Here is a 13,287-nt window from a genome sequence, read left to right on the forward strand (position 1 = left end):
TTTCATAAGTTGGTATTTTTTATTCTATTATAGATTTTACACTTATTGTGTATGTCAAATTTTTATGTTACTATATTAGAAAAAACAGTAAAATAAAGTGTTTTGGTTTAAATCGTAAGAAATTTCATATTTTTCGTTTATTGAAATGTTCTGCATTCTTTTCGGAAAATTTTAATATTTAATTTTTCGTATCAATGTGTGTAGACAATATCGTTAATCAGAAGCATAATTACTTGCGGATCCAATCGATTATGTCGACGTAACTCGATTTTAAGTTTTCTCTGAGAGCAGATCAAAAGCAATCTCTCTCCTGGTTGTTAACCGCCGCCGACAAATCCGTGCCATTTGTAACGAGAAACTCTCGGCGCTCATCGGCGGCCCGCAAATCCTTCCACGGTGATCCGTGATCGGATCGTCGTAAATCGTTTTAAAATCGAGTCACGCAAGTCCGGCACGCTCTACTTCGATCCTAATCATTTTATGATCCGTCACGGTTCATTGGCGTCGTACGTCATCGGTGCGCTCTGGTAAAAATAAAGCGAAACTTCAAAATCAGATCTCCCTCGCGATTAATTTCTTGGCAAGCGATGCTTTCTGGGGGAAAAGAATTGAATGCGGTAGTCATAATACAAGTCTTCCGCATCGGGTCGGTGTCCCGGTCGCGATCCGGTAATTAACTCCGTTTCCTTGCAAAAAGGCATCCGCGTCTCGATCAAGAGGGCAACCTGTCGATGAGGTAAGCGCGTGGCCGTTCCTCGTGGCGTGGTGCAACAAAAAAAAAGTGAAAAGGATCGGCGGTCGCGTGGCCGAGGACGGAGAGAAGGTAAAAAAGCTACGAAAAGCGCGAGAAAGTTAAGTGCGAGAGAGACAGAAGGAGGGAAGGGAAAGGAACGAGAAAGAGAGAAAAAGAGAGAAGTATGGGGTACAAGGAGAAAGAGAAAGTGTGTGTGTGTGTGTGTGAGTGAATGAACTAGGGGGAGAAGAAGAGGTCGAACGAGAGCGAAAGAGGGAAAAGAGGGATGGAAGGCCAACGTCTTCGGGTAACTCGTCGGCTGAATTTTTAATTAGTCCGCGACAGTCCCCACCAGGCGAGGAGAGTGGAGGCGGCGAAGGTGGTGGAGAAGGAGTCGGAGAGAAGCAGGAGGTAGAGGTGCAGGAGGAGGAGACGGAGGAAGAGGAGAAGGAGGAGGAGAAGGTGACGGCGCGGGGTGGGCTAGAAAGGGCGGCATTGTCATGCGCGCGTTTTTCACAGACTTTTCCACCCCCGCGACTGCTACCCCTCGTCGGCAACACCCGCCCCCGCGACGTCCGCGAGGCACCCCCTCGCCTCTACGGAACGGCGGCGACGCCGGCGACGGCGGCGGCGGCGGCGGCGGCTCCGTTTTCTTAATTACAACTGCGATATTCTTTAGTTCGCGCGATGACGCCGCCGCGAAAAGATACCGGAATATTTCTCCGGCACCGATTATCCCCTCATATCATCCCGATTACTCCTTACTGGTTGATCTTCGTCACAGGGTAGCGTAGCGATCGATAGATCAATGGGCCACGTCGATTCCGTGAGTGACGACGAGCAACGTAACGGCCATGGTTTCTAAGACGGAGAGGACCGATAACAGCGCGCGACGATCGATCGTCGCGATTAGGAGGAGAAAGATGACAGCATCGCGATGGACAAGATCGCGAATTCGCGAGTTTGCGTATCTGCCACCTTGAGGCGAAATTAATGAGGGACAGTGACAGTGTCGATCCCCTTGAACCCAATTAATGGCCATATTTATGACATATGTTGGGCAAAATCGAGATCAATTTCTCTTTAATTTGAATCGACCTCTAGAATACGATGCCGAGAAAGGACTGCTTAGTTCTTCTCGCGATAACTAAGAAAGTCCTGTTTACTTCTCGGCCAACTACTTGACGGCTGACAACGAAGTGACGGCCTCGTGAACGTAGATACGATGATGATGATGGATGTGCTTCACCTCGTTCTGCCGCAGCTCTTACTTGATACCCGGTGAATCGATGATGACGCGAATGGTATCGTCCATCGTTCGCGTTAAGGTGAGTTCCCGTTGGCGTTAAATGAGACCTCGTTTCCTTTTTTTTAACAATCAAATCGCGGACAGATCTGTCGACTAGCAGTAAAAGTTATCGGAATGCATGAAAATTCGATCACGGTAATTAAAGAAAATCCGGCAGACTTTGCGGCCATTAGGCGTATACCATCGCGTTCACGTCTCAAGCTTAATCGTCTCAAGAATCCGTCGCTTCTAGTTTAAATCCGTGTTTGCCAACGCAGAATTATTTTCTTCCTCGAAACGATGTGTCGCGTGTCTACACTTTGATTACCCGTCTCCCCGCTATCCCGTGTTCCTTCCTACGTACATACGTAGACAGGCGGCGGCAAATAGATCGCGCATTTACTTACGTTCGTCGAACGGCAAGTATCATATCCTATCATACGATCACCTTCTCATAACGACGCGCCAGGCAAAAGAGACGTGTGTGTGTACGAGTTATCTGGTCAGCCGACACTCGCGGAGTTAACGTCGGTGACCGTCGCGAGAAATGTTGACCGTTTCGAAGCGAAAATCTAGCGGAAATTACTGGGAAGATAAACACGATGAAACTAATAAGATATCTGAAAATAAAAATTGTTAATATATGGTAAAAAATTAATTTGACTGTGATTTAAATACAAGCGCGTTGATACGTAGATTCCCTCGATCCCTCGATATGCTAATTTGTTAGAATGTAGTTGTGAGCGTGATTTTAAATGCGATATGAAAAATATACTCGCTTACGTATCGCTGATACTAGAAACTTTCATTAATGCTCCGTATGCTACGTGTATTTTACGTGGAGATAATGTACGAGCTCGTCATTATATACATGCATATTCGCTTCTTAAACAGCGGCAATGAGAAATCAGCCCGATGTATTCTTCCGAATGCGAAATTATATATCACTGCCAACGTCGAGGTGACGTTAAGGTCGTCATTTTACCGTACGTCTTTCGTAAATTCTGAATAACAAGATATCACTGCAATCTAATGCTATAAATCATCCACCTCTTGCGTTTTGTCTTCGACCACGATAACCACATAATGTCATAGTCAATAGAGTTGCCGTAGGTATTGCAACAACGCAATAAGCCTTCAAGTGTTAGAAGCCGAATGATCAATTAACTGACCAGCCCGCATAGTCACTCGTCATCGAAAAGTTCTTCAACTGGCCACGCGCTTTGTCCATTCGCGTTTGCGGTTTTTCATGAACGATGATCATCGTGCAATCAGACCGGTACTTATGCCAGCGTTTATTTTTCTGCTTTAGAATTACAACGCAAATTCTATTCTTCTATATATACTGCTTACTTTAAGTAAGGTAAAAATTTTTTTGCAATTATTATAAAAATGATAATTATTCAGAAAATGGATAACTATGCCTAGAATATTTTGTCTATGAAGTAGTTTGCAGAAGTAGTTCGAAAACGCACGAAAGTTAATTATGTTAATTTAAAGCGAAGCTCTTCTGTTGATAGGCAGACGCGGCAAAGGTTAATAAGCGCGCAATTACACTCGCTGACCCGCGAGAAGGGTTTCTTGCTCGCCCCGTATCTAGTCTCGAGGTACTCCCGAGGATGTTATTTAGCAAACAGAGCGCTAAAGCTTTGCCCCCCCCGCCGGCACGTGCGCGGCATATGCGCCTTTTGCGTACGGCGCGGCGTACGTGTTGAATATTGTCTTTGATGCGCGGCCCGTCGGAAGCCCTTCGTCTCTTCCTCGCGTCTCCTTTCTCTCGCGTCACCCTCCCGTCCTCTTACGGCTCCGTCCTCTCCTCTTACTCCTCTAGCGCGTCTTCAGCAAGTCCCTCGACCAAAAAACCGCTTTGATTTGATTTTCTAGATTAACCTTTAGGGCGCCGGGCGCGTGGCGAACCCTTTCCTTTCGTCTCCCTCTCACGAGCCCTCTTCTTCATCCTTTCCCCTCCTTCGCCTTTGCATCGGGATCCAGCACGCGACCAGGTAAAGCGAAGGCACTTTCGATTTTTTATGCACGATGACGCCGATTGAAGAAACAGCTTGCGAGCTTGCTTTGCGGAGAAGACGCATGTAGTAGATAGATGTGATAGATGTGATATTCGTAACGATAAAAGGTGCCAATTTTGAGTTAGTTATACTTAGTCAAGCAAAACGTTTTGGTAGCATTATCGATATTCGCATGTGAGAATTTTTACATTTTGAAACGAAGTTTCTAAGCGAAAATTATATTATTTAATACTGAAAGAGAAACTTATTATATTTGATAAATAAATAATTCAATGGCATATCATGTATATCAGTTTAATAAGAGAAATTAAATAGAGGTATTATATATTATTGATTTATCGCAGTATAACTAATATAAGAATGTCACTTGGAATTAATGATATGATATTCTCATTAATACATTTTAATTAATAATGCATTCGATAAATCAATCGGTTCGGGGGCCGACATCGAGATGGCACCACTTATCATCACTGTCTGATGTCGCATTGACGTTCGCTACTGAATGTTAACACTTGCTCCGATAAGCCTTTTCTCACTTAAGCAAAACAAGAAAAACAATTTTTCTACATATAATTGTTATGAGAAAAAAGCTTTCGCAAATTTAAATTACAATATAGATTATAAGATGGAGTACGAGATGGTGAATAAAATAGTGAATAAGAAAGAAACGGCTTTCCTTAAACACAAAAATATAGAACTACCCGCATAAGAATAGCGAGATGAACAAAATTAAATAAGAATAAACGCTGATGAGATGAAATATTTTAAATATTTTCTCATTTCACGAATTTTATTTACGTCGGACTATTAAAATTAGCAGATATGATGGTACGCGAAAATTAATAAAGCTCCTTGTTCGATCTTTTGCAAAGCAAGCTCGCCTAGCTTGCGCCACATTAATTATCGCGATTAGATACGCCAAAAAGAAACTGGCGGTGAGGTGAAACAGTGCAGGACGGAAAACTACGTTTCCGATACGGAGCATCGAACCAGTTACCAGGGGAAAATGGGGCAGACTACATGGGACAGGCATTAATTACTCATCGGACTCTCCTTCAATCCTCCTGGTCCTACTGCTAGGACAGACGACGTCGATACAGTTTCTCCACGTCTTCGCCGAACTCGGTAACAACGGGGCTGTATATCGTCCATCCAATCTGCTGGTGGGCAATTTCGGCTGAAATACGATGTCGTCTGGTTCGTTCGCGAGACTCTTCGTCCGGGCTTATTGGCCTTCGTGGTACTCCCACCCTTAAAAAGGGGGTTAAGATCGCGAAACCGCGCGCGAACAGTCATCTTTTCGTGACGAATGCGAATATAAATGATAAACAGAGAATACGATCGATATTTTGGAAACTAGTAAATCTGTGATGTGCAATGAATCGAAACTAAGCTACGTTATTCGAGAAATCACTTTTCTTACATTGATTTTATATTCATATACTTTGTGCGAGGTAAATAGTTGGAGCTTGGAAACTCGCCTGATAGTTAAGAAATGTTGACGATATGCGAAGTGTTCAAAAAAATCTTTAATGCTGATTTGAACTTTTATTGAGATATTCATTGAGAAACGGAAAGTATCTCATTAAAGAGATTAAATACTTAGGGGATTAAGAGAAAAGGGAGAAATGGTTTGTAAATGATCTGTGTATGCATCGCAGATAAATCCCCGTTCATCGTCTTAATGTCGTCCACATGCGAAAATATTTTGTCCCCTCAAATAGCGATTCTATGGGGGACAGAATAGACTTTGAAGAGGATCGTGTCGTTTTTCGACTTTTATTCAAAATAATGGATTTACAAGCGCGTCGACGGTGGCCGGCCGGTCTTGTCGCGGAGAAAGACGGTCGCCCCGAAGAAAAGCACCGGGGAGCATCGAGTTGCACGCGTAAAAAAAAGAAGAAGGGCACGGAGGTGTCCGTCCTCGGTAAGTCGAGACTGTCCGCGCGACGAGAAGGCGCTGCGAGGAAAATTTATGTTGTTTGCGGTGTCGGTTTCCTGGTCCATTGTCCACCATTGTCCGAGACCCTCCTCCCGAGGTGCGAACACCTTTCGAAACGATAATCTGCTCGTATTATTATACGCTTTGTCGGCCGTTCACTTGTCGGTAAGCAGGAAGAGGGGATGGACCGACTCTCCACCGGCTACCTGACCAAGGGTCACTACGAAGCGCCTCCTTCCACTTAGGAAGTACAAGGTGGTCGGTCCCCTTTCCGGCCGATCATCGACGACACCTCGTAGGTCACCTGACAAGGGTCACTTCGGCGTGTCTCCCTCCCAAGTCGAGAAATTGAAGCAATCTGATCTGACCGGTTCACAAGTGAATTCGTCACTGAGTCAAATCTAATTAAGATTTTTTATCTATTCCCCATCGTCATTGTCATCGCATGAACGTACATAGGTAATAGCTATCTCGCAGTAGTTTAATTGTTTATTGTCTTTCGGAAAAGCGTGCGTCATACATTATTCATTGCGAGAAGTACTTTGAGAACTCATAAGTATAATATTTTTTTTTATAGCGATTTATTATTTGCTGTGCTTTATTTTAGTTAACAAATAAAGAAAATTAATTATAGAAAATCAAATTCAAATTCACAATTATAACAAGAAATTTGAGAAAGATTTACGTTTCCCACAGGACCAACTACGATTTGCCTGTTTTTATAATAAGCATCATTAAGCAGAATGGTAATTTATATTGTGTGTCAAAGCACGTGCACGCTCTCTTAGGCTACTGATACGGGGATTTCCTTTCTCGTGTGGCCACCCGTTATAATCTAATCCTCCACGACCGGCGCGCGTATGTAAACCACGTGGTGCATATACACGGCGTCTCGCGGCATTCTATAAATACGACATGTTGGAGACCAAGTTCAGGGGAATAGGGAGGATCGTGGTGCTTTTATAGATATTCCCTTGGACTCGTCGTGTCGGGTTCGAGGTTGGATCTAGTTATGCGCTCTCTCTCTCTCTCTCTTTCTCTATACTCTCTCGCCTTCGGCCCCACGGCGAGCGTTGGCCCCGCAGAAACTTCGGGCAGAGAGCTACTTTCCCGCTTCTTAATGGGAACACTCGCGGAGCTGTTCCGGAGTGCCGGAAGCGCGTAATTAAAAGGGAGGAAAAAGGATCTCCCGCATAATGACGCGTCCTTGAACATTACTTTTCACGCGAGGCGTATGCGTTCGATACCTGGCGGGTTCGTTGCCACCTAGGCGCGTCGGTTGGACCTTGAGGAAGTCGTATTTACCGAGGAAGTGTCTGAAGCACAGCCGAGTTTCTCCGAAATTGTCCCCACGCTCTTAATGTTTCCGCGCAGTAAGATCGCTATAAGGAAACAACAATGCGATGGGGTTGCTCGACGTTACTACTAATTCTTAATCTCACGTGCAGTCCGTAGCCGATAAACATTAAGCATCTTTTCGACATTACGTTCTCTTATTTATGTTGCAATGCGCTAGAATTAGTGCAAATTATAATATTACTAATAAATATTATCTATTATAATAAATTCGTATTATGGTCTTTCCTTGAAAATCTTTGCTACTCAGCTAATCAGCATTAATATAACACAACGTCGAATATAAGTTTCGGATTATCCTACTTTTCGTAATAAAATAAAGTTTCGGGATTATATACTCTTCTTAAATAGAATTAAGATCAAGCTTATTAAATATTTCGTTCCCCAAAGTCTTGACTATGCATTATCTTATTAACAAGTTTAAAACAAGACGCGGCCATTAACATTTTTTGTTGATATTCTGTATTCTTATTGTAAGCACATAGACGCATTTATCCGCGTTAAATTTAAAGAAATCACAATCGAGTATCAGGATCTCTTTGATCTATAGCGTAAGGAATATGTCATCGAATACCGGAAGGGGAAATGACGCTGTCGAACGTGATTTTCGGGTCGTCGAGCCAGATCGGATATTTGCTTTGACGAGGCGATAATGGGCGACATAAAGGAGCGACGTAATGGTCAAAAAGACGAGACCGAGGCAAAGCGGCGAAACAAAAGGTGGCGCGAGAAATCACGTCCGGCCATTGCTCGACGGCTCGAAGGCGGAATAAAACGTGGAAAAAGCGTCAGCTTTGAAATGCGAGGGCTTTCGATTGGTCGCGAGACGTAGAATTGCACGGCGGGGTTCTCGATTTTTAGTAAGCACGATCGAGACAAGGAGAGAGGAAAACGCGTGAAGGACTGGCCGAGAAGAGTCCATTGTTACGGGACCGGACCAATTGCGAGACGGGTCAGCAGGAGGCCCCGGACGTGGGACTATTATAAAAAAAGAAACAAAATTGGGGTCACGGTTTCTTACGCATTTAATGTCCGACGCACGAAAATTGCAATGGTTGCGAACGTTCGTCAGTAGCGCAAGATGCGAATAATATCCGTTAGCGCCAATCAGTTACCAATAATCGGCAAAATTATTGAGAAAATTATTGAGATGTATTGTGCACTGTATAATCATCGTAACATGATAAATTTTATTTTTACACGAATACAATTTGCTACAAATCTTAATTTTAAAAGAGTATCTTTTTTAATTAATTTCAATAATCAGATAATACATAAGAAGTTCCAGAATTGCGAATTCTTGTAGAAAAACAGACAAAATAACACGAAAGAGATGCAGCCCAGATATTTAACACATGTAATCTTTCTGAAGAAGTAATATCGTTTCACAGCGTTAAAATAAATAATATATAGTAATTTTGATCTAGTAATCGCGGGTACGGAAAGTTACAAACAAAATTCGTTCGTCAGTCGCGAAGTGTCGTGCCGCGAATAAATTTGCACTTCGCGTATCGAGGCGGTCGTTGTATGGCGTTCGCAACTATAGCATCTCCACGCGACGACGCGTCGGAGACGCACAATTCGAAAATTACGGTGAGCTTCGCGAACCACGCGCGCATTAATTCTCGCCCGAGAAAACTCGCGCGATCGTTAATTATTTCGCGTGACACGCTTCGGCACTTCGCGCGTTGTCAAAAGTTCGCATTCGAATGTTTTGCGGTAGCGCAGTGCGGAGTTTCGTCGCGGGGGGGAACGTTTTGAATAATGTAACAACGAAACCCCAGCCTCCGCCGTTCCCTACGCCCGCCGCCCCCTCCCTGCTTCCCTCTTTCGTCTCTTTACCGCGGAACTTTCTAATTAACCAGCAAGAGCAAGAGAGAAAGCAGAGATGAGAGAGGATGTGGGAGAGGAAAAGGGAGAAACCACAGTGCCGGACAATACAAAGCCACGGCGCGCGGCTTTGCGCGCTTTGCGTTCCGTCGCGTTTCCCATTGGCGATCCTCGTTGCCGCTCTCGTTGCCCGCCGTTTGTTTTTCCGTCATTGTCGGGCACGGTGGGCCAACATGGAAGCGAACCGTCGGTGCGTGGTTTCATCATCATTGGACGAAAAACGTGTCCGCGGTCCTATAGTTGAATGGGGTGTCACGCGGTGTCACGTCAGCACCGGCCTATCGGATTTTAACGATTATTCCCGACGCAAATTCTACTTGACATAATATATTAATTTATCAGATTAATTTAAAATAAACCCAGACCTCCTGTGTATGATTAAAAAATAAAAATGCGTAATAATATCATATAATATCCTTAATGATTTCTTCTTAATCAATCATTATCGCCCGTTTGTATAAGCGCTGAAATGAAAACGTGCGGAATTTTGAAACCGAAATCGCGGAATTTTTTCGTTCCGTATCGCCGGTCGTCTTCCCACGTCTGCTATAAAGCCGCGGCACAGAGTTGTGAAAACGATTGCGGCGGCGATTGGAGACGCGACGGCGACGAAGTTCCCAGGAATCCACGGAGATGCGAGAAACGTCGAAGCTGAGTCTCACGAAAGGTGAAACGCATCGCGCGCCGCATTAAAGGCCAGGCCACGCATGGCCATGCGCGCCTGAGAAATACCCTGGAAAACACGGCGGGGGCACGACGGGACGAGGGCAGACGCGCATATACGAAATTCGCGATGTCCAAGCTGCCGCATGTCAAGAAGCGATGCAGCTGTATGTTCGCGGATACACATAACTGTATGCCTATATGATTTATTTTGATCGAGAAATCGGGGAAAGGGGTTTTTCTTGAAAGGAGCGCGAAATGAAAGGGACGGGAGGGACAGGTCAACTCTCTCTCTAGGACCTGTTTGCCCGTTCTCTCAATGGACAATGTCCTGCTGGCGGGCTCACAAAGGGCGACCCGCGGGTCTCGAGATCCTCCCACGATACGCATGTGGAGCGATGGATCGCGAGTGCGAGCGAGATGACGAGCGTCTACGCGGGAGAGAGACGGCCTGTACCCCATTCAGAATCCGTGAGAACCAGATTTCATATTTCTCATAACCGTCTGGCCGCCGAGCGCGGAACAGTGGAACGTAGTTTTCTAGCGGCTCCGATCTCCCCGAGGCCTTTCTGATATCCAATGTGGTCACTGATTTCACCCGTTTGTTCGGGACACATTCTCGTAGCGCGGCGCTCGGCTTGAGATCGAGCTGATATTTTGGTACGTCTTGGCGATACGTTCCACTTTCCGAGGACGGCACTGTTCTGTAAGAGTTCGTGCGACGTATGGAACATAAAAGAGGTTTACCCTATGGGGTGAATCATCGCAGGAAGAATTTCGAATGACAATATGTGGCGAGGTTATTATCAAACCCCTTCTATATTTTTTGCTTTATTAAGTATTAAATTTATCATATGCTGGTTCTAAATAATTCATATTTTATATGTGAAAGGTGTAAAAGAAAATTAGTCTGAATGTGCAATTTTAAATCCAAGAGAGTATTTAACAGTCATAACAAATTTTTACGTACTCTATTGTTTTTAAGAGAACGAAATCAACATATTTGTTATGTACCCTAAATTATACATCCCTAAATTAGATGTTCACGTAATGTAATTGCAGCATTTATCCTGATATCGTTGGAATCCAAGAAAATAATTTGCAGTCATGCATATTTTAATATCACCATTCTTAAGGGATTAGTAAGGATAAAATAGCAAGTACTAACTTAGTGCTTCTTAGTCCTTCTTTCTTAATATTCTGCAATATTTACAAGACATAATTATAGACTCTATTCGGACTGTTATTTTAAGTACAAAAAGATTATTTTCATTTGCTTCATGTCAATATTACCATTCTTAAAATGAAGTTTAAATGAAATCAACATTCTATAAAAAATTTATGAGACACAATTCGAAATCTCGGAAAATTACCTGTGTGGTCATCCAGTTTAACGCACCCTCACTCTTCAGAACGAGGTCAATGACGGTTTAAAAAAACGTTCAGCCTCTATTTCGCTTGAAAAGAGAAAACCCGTTAGAGGTACCGTTTGTGATATCGAAGATACGGGGGGAGGCCCTTAGATCGAAAAAGGTAGCTAAAGAAATTTGAGGAAACCTACGGCGAAATAAAAAAATCGATCCAATTGTGAGAGCGAGGTCGATGGACCTTCAGATCTTACCATTGGTCTTTCTCGAATCTAGCTCGCTCACAAACGGATTCTAGTCGGTCTTGTTTTTTCACGACGTGCACACACACGCGACAGGGTGGAAAGGCCCTGTACGAGAGAAAAAACGACCTACGCACTAAGCGCCATTTTGGATCCTTTGTACGGAGCCGAACGAAACGCACGGTAGTGGAACATGTCGGGGTTAACTCGAAAAACTCTTCAACCCCGCGAGAAAAACCCGACGACGAAGGGTGTTCTCGGAGAGAAAGAAAGAGGGAAAAGGCGGAGAGAGAAAATGGAAGAGAAGGAAAGAGAAAAAGAGGACGACAGAATATAAAGTGGGGGTTCGTATAAAAATTGCCCCCTCCATCGGTGCGCATGCCGGTAGGTCCTTTCTATTCTTCTGATATCCTGTTGGGGCCCTTGGTCGGCCTTGTACGCGTCCCGATGCTCCAGTCAGCATCCGAGCATGGGCGAAATGAGACCTCGTGCACGGCAATGAGAATCGATTCGCGTCCCCCGAAAATCAAACGAAAGCGTCGCTCGCGAGGACGAAGGGCCCCGCTAGGACGGCGATTTCGCGTCGCGTTCAATCGAATTCGCGATCGCGCTGTCGATCCTCACGATCGTCTCCGACAGTGAATTTGGCCCAGACAAGTAATATTCGGATACGTAACGCAATAACTGACGCAGGACGACGGGTAATGGCGCACAAAGGTAATTATGGCCGATACGAGCAAAGTCGGCAGTTTCTAAGCAAGCGATGTTATCTCTTATCAGGCGCGATTTGCGCAAGACATAAATACAGCGGCGATAACCAGATAACCTGCGATGAAGAGTCGCAAAGAGTTACGTGAATATGATTTTGCTACCGAGGTACTGGAGGTACATAATTTGGGACGGTATTTTTATAGAGAGTGGTTTCCACATGAATGTTATCAAGACTGATTGAACATGATGAAGAGATGTTTAAGATTTCAATTTCACGCTTGGATTTAACGCGGATCTTCAATTTGCCCTACCGTTATAAAACATTGTTACATTTTATGCTTTTTACGAATTGAAGGATTTCATAGATTATTAGCGCAAAGAAACGAATGTACCACTGTATTATATCGAATTACAGAAAATTGTGATAGAAGGAATCATTTTTAGATAACAGCGAAAGTATGACGTGCCAGACGCCGATAAATGACGCGACGACGTTCTATTATGGATAAAATGATATTTGCGATCGCGTCACGGATCTGTCCATCTCGCGCGCGTCGATACGAACGTGTGCCGGGAATCTATCCGTTTTCCGATCAGTCTCTGTATTTCGCCGGAAGATCGGTTGCCACGTACGTCGCGGCGGCGACGGCGCGCGGTGGCGTCCGATGCCTTCCTCGGTCGGCGAAGGAAATTGCCGCGACCCAATACTAATGGATAATGGAATTATTGGTTACGGTCGGAACTCGCCCTGGGGATGATCGTAATTCAATTGCTCCGATGTGTCCTCTGGACGTTTTGACAGGACGGATGTCCTAACAAGGATACCGCCTCGGGATATCTTCGCCCGTCTCTCTGTGTGCAGGCGATGTGCACAGCGTGGAGCTAAACGAAAATGTCGTGGAAAAACGGCGAATTGTGTAACGAATGTGGTTTCCCATCGACGGTCAAACATATTGTAAAGAATTATCATTAACGCTTTAATTATCCGTATCGCGAAATTGGAGACAATTAAACGTTGGGCTATACGATTCGACATTACGGCATATTATGGCCTACACTGAATGT

The 13,287-nt window shown here is 44.4% G+C and overlaps 1 protein-coding gene across 1 annotated transcript in view; it reads left to right on the forward strand.

The window, feature by feature from the left end:
* Cph (BCL11 transcription factor chronophage) overlaps positions 1 to 13,287 on the forward strand; it is a 35,258-nt gene that overhangs the window by 2,392 nt on the left and 19,579 nt on the right. The gene's annotated exons all lie outside the window — the stretch shown is intronic.

Source organism: Temnothorax longispinosus, chromosome 4 (genome assembly GCF_030848805.1).
Source record: "Temnothorax longispinosus isolate EJ_2023e chromosome 4, Tlon_JGU_v1, whole genome shotgun sequence".
Lineage (NCBI taxonomy): Eukaryota > Metazoa > Arthropoda > Insecta > Hymenoptera > Formicidae > Temnothorax > Temnothorax longispinosus.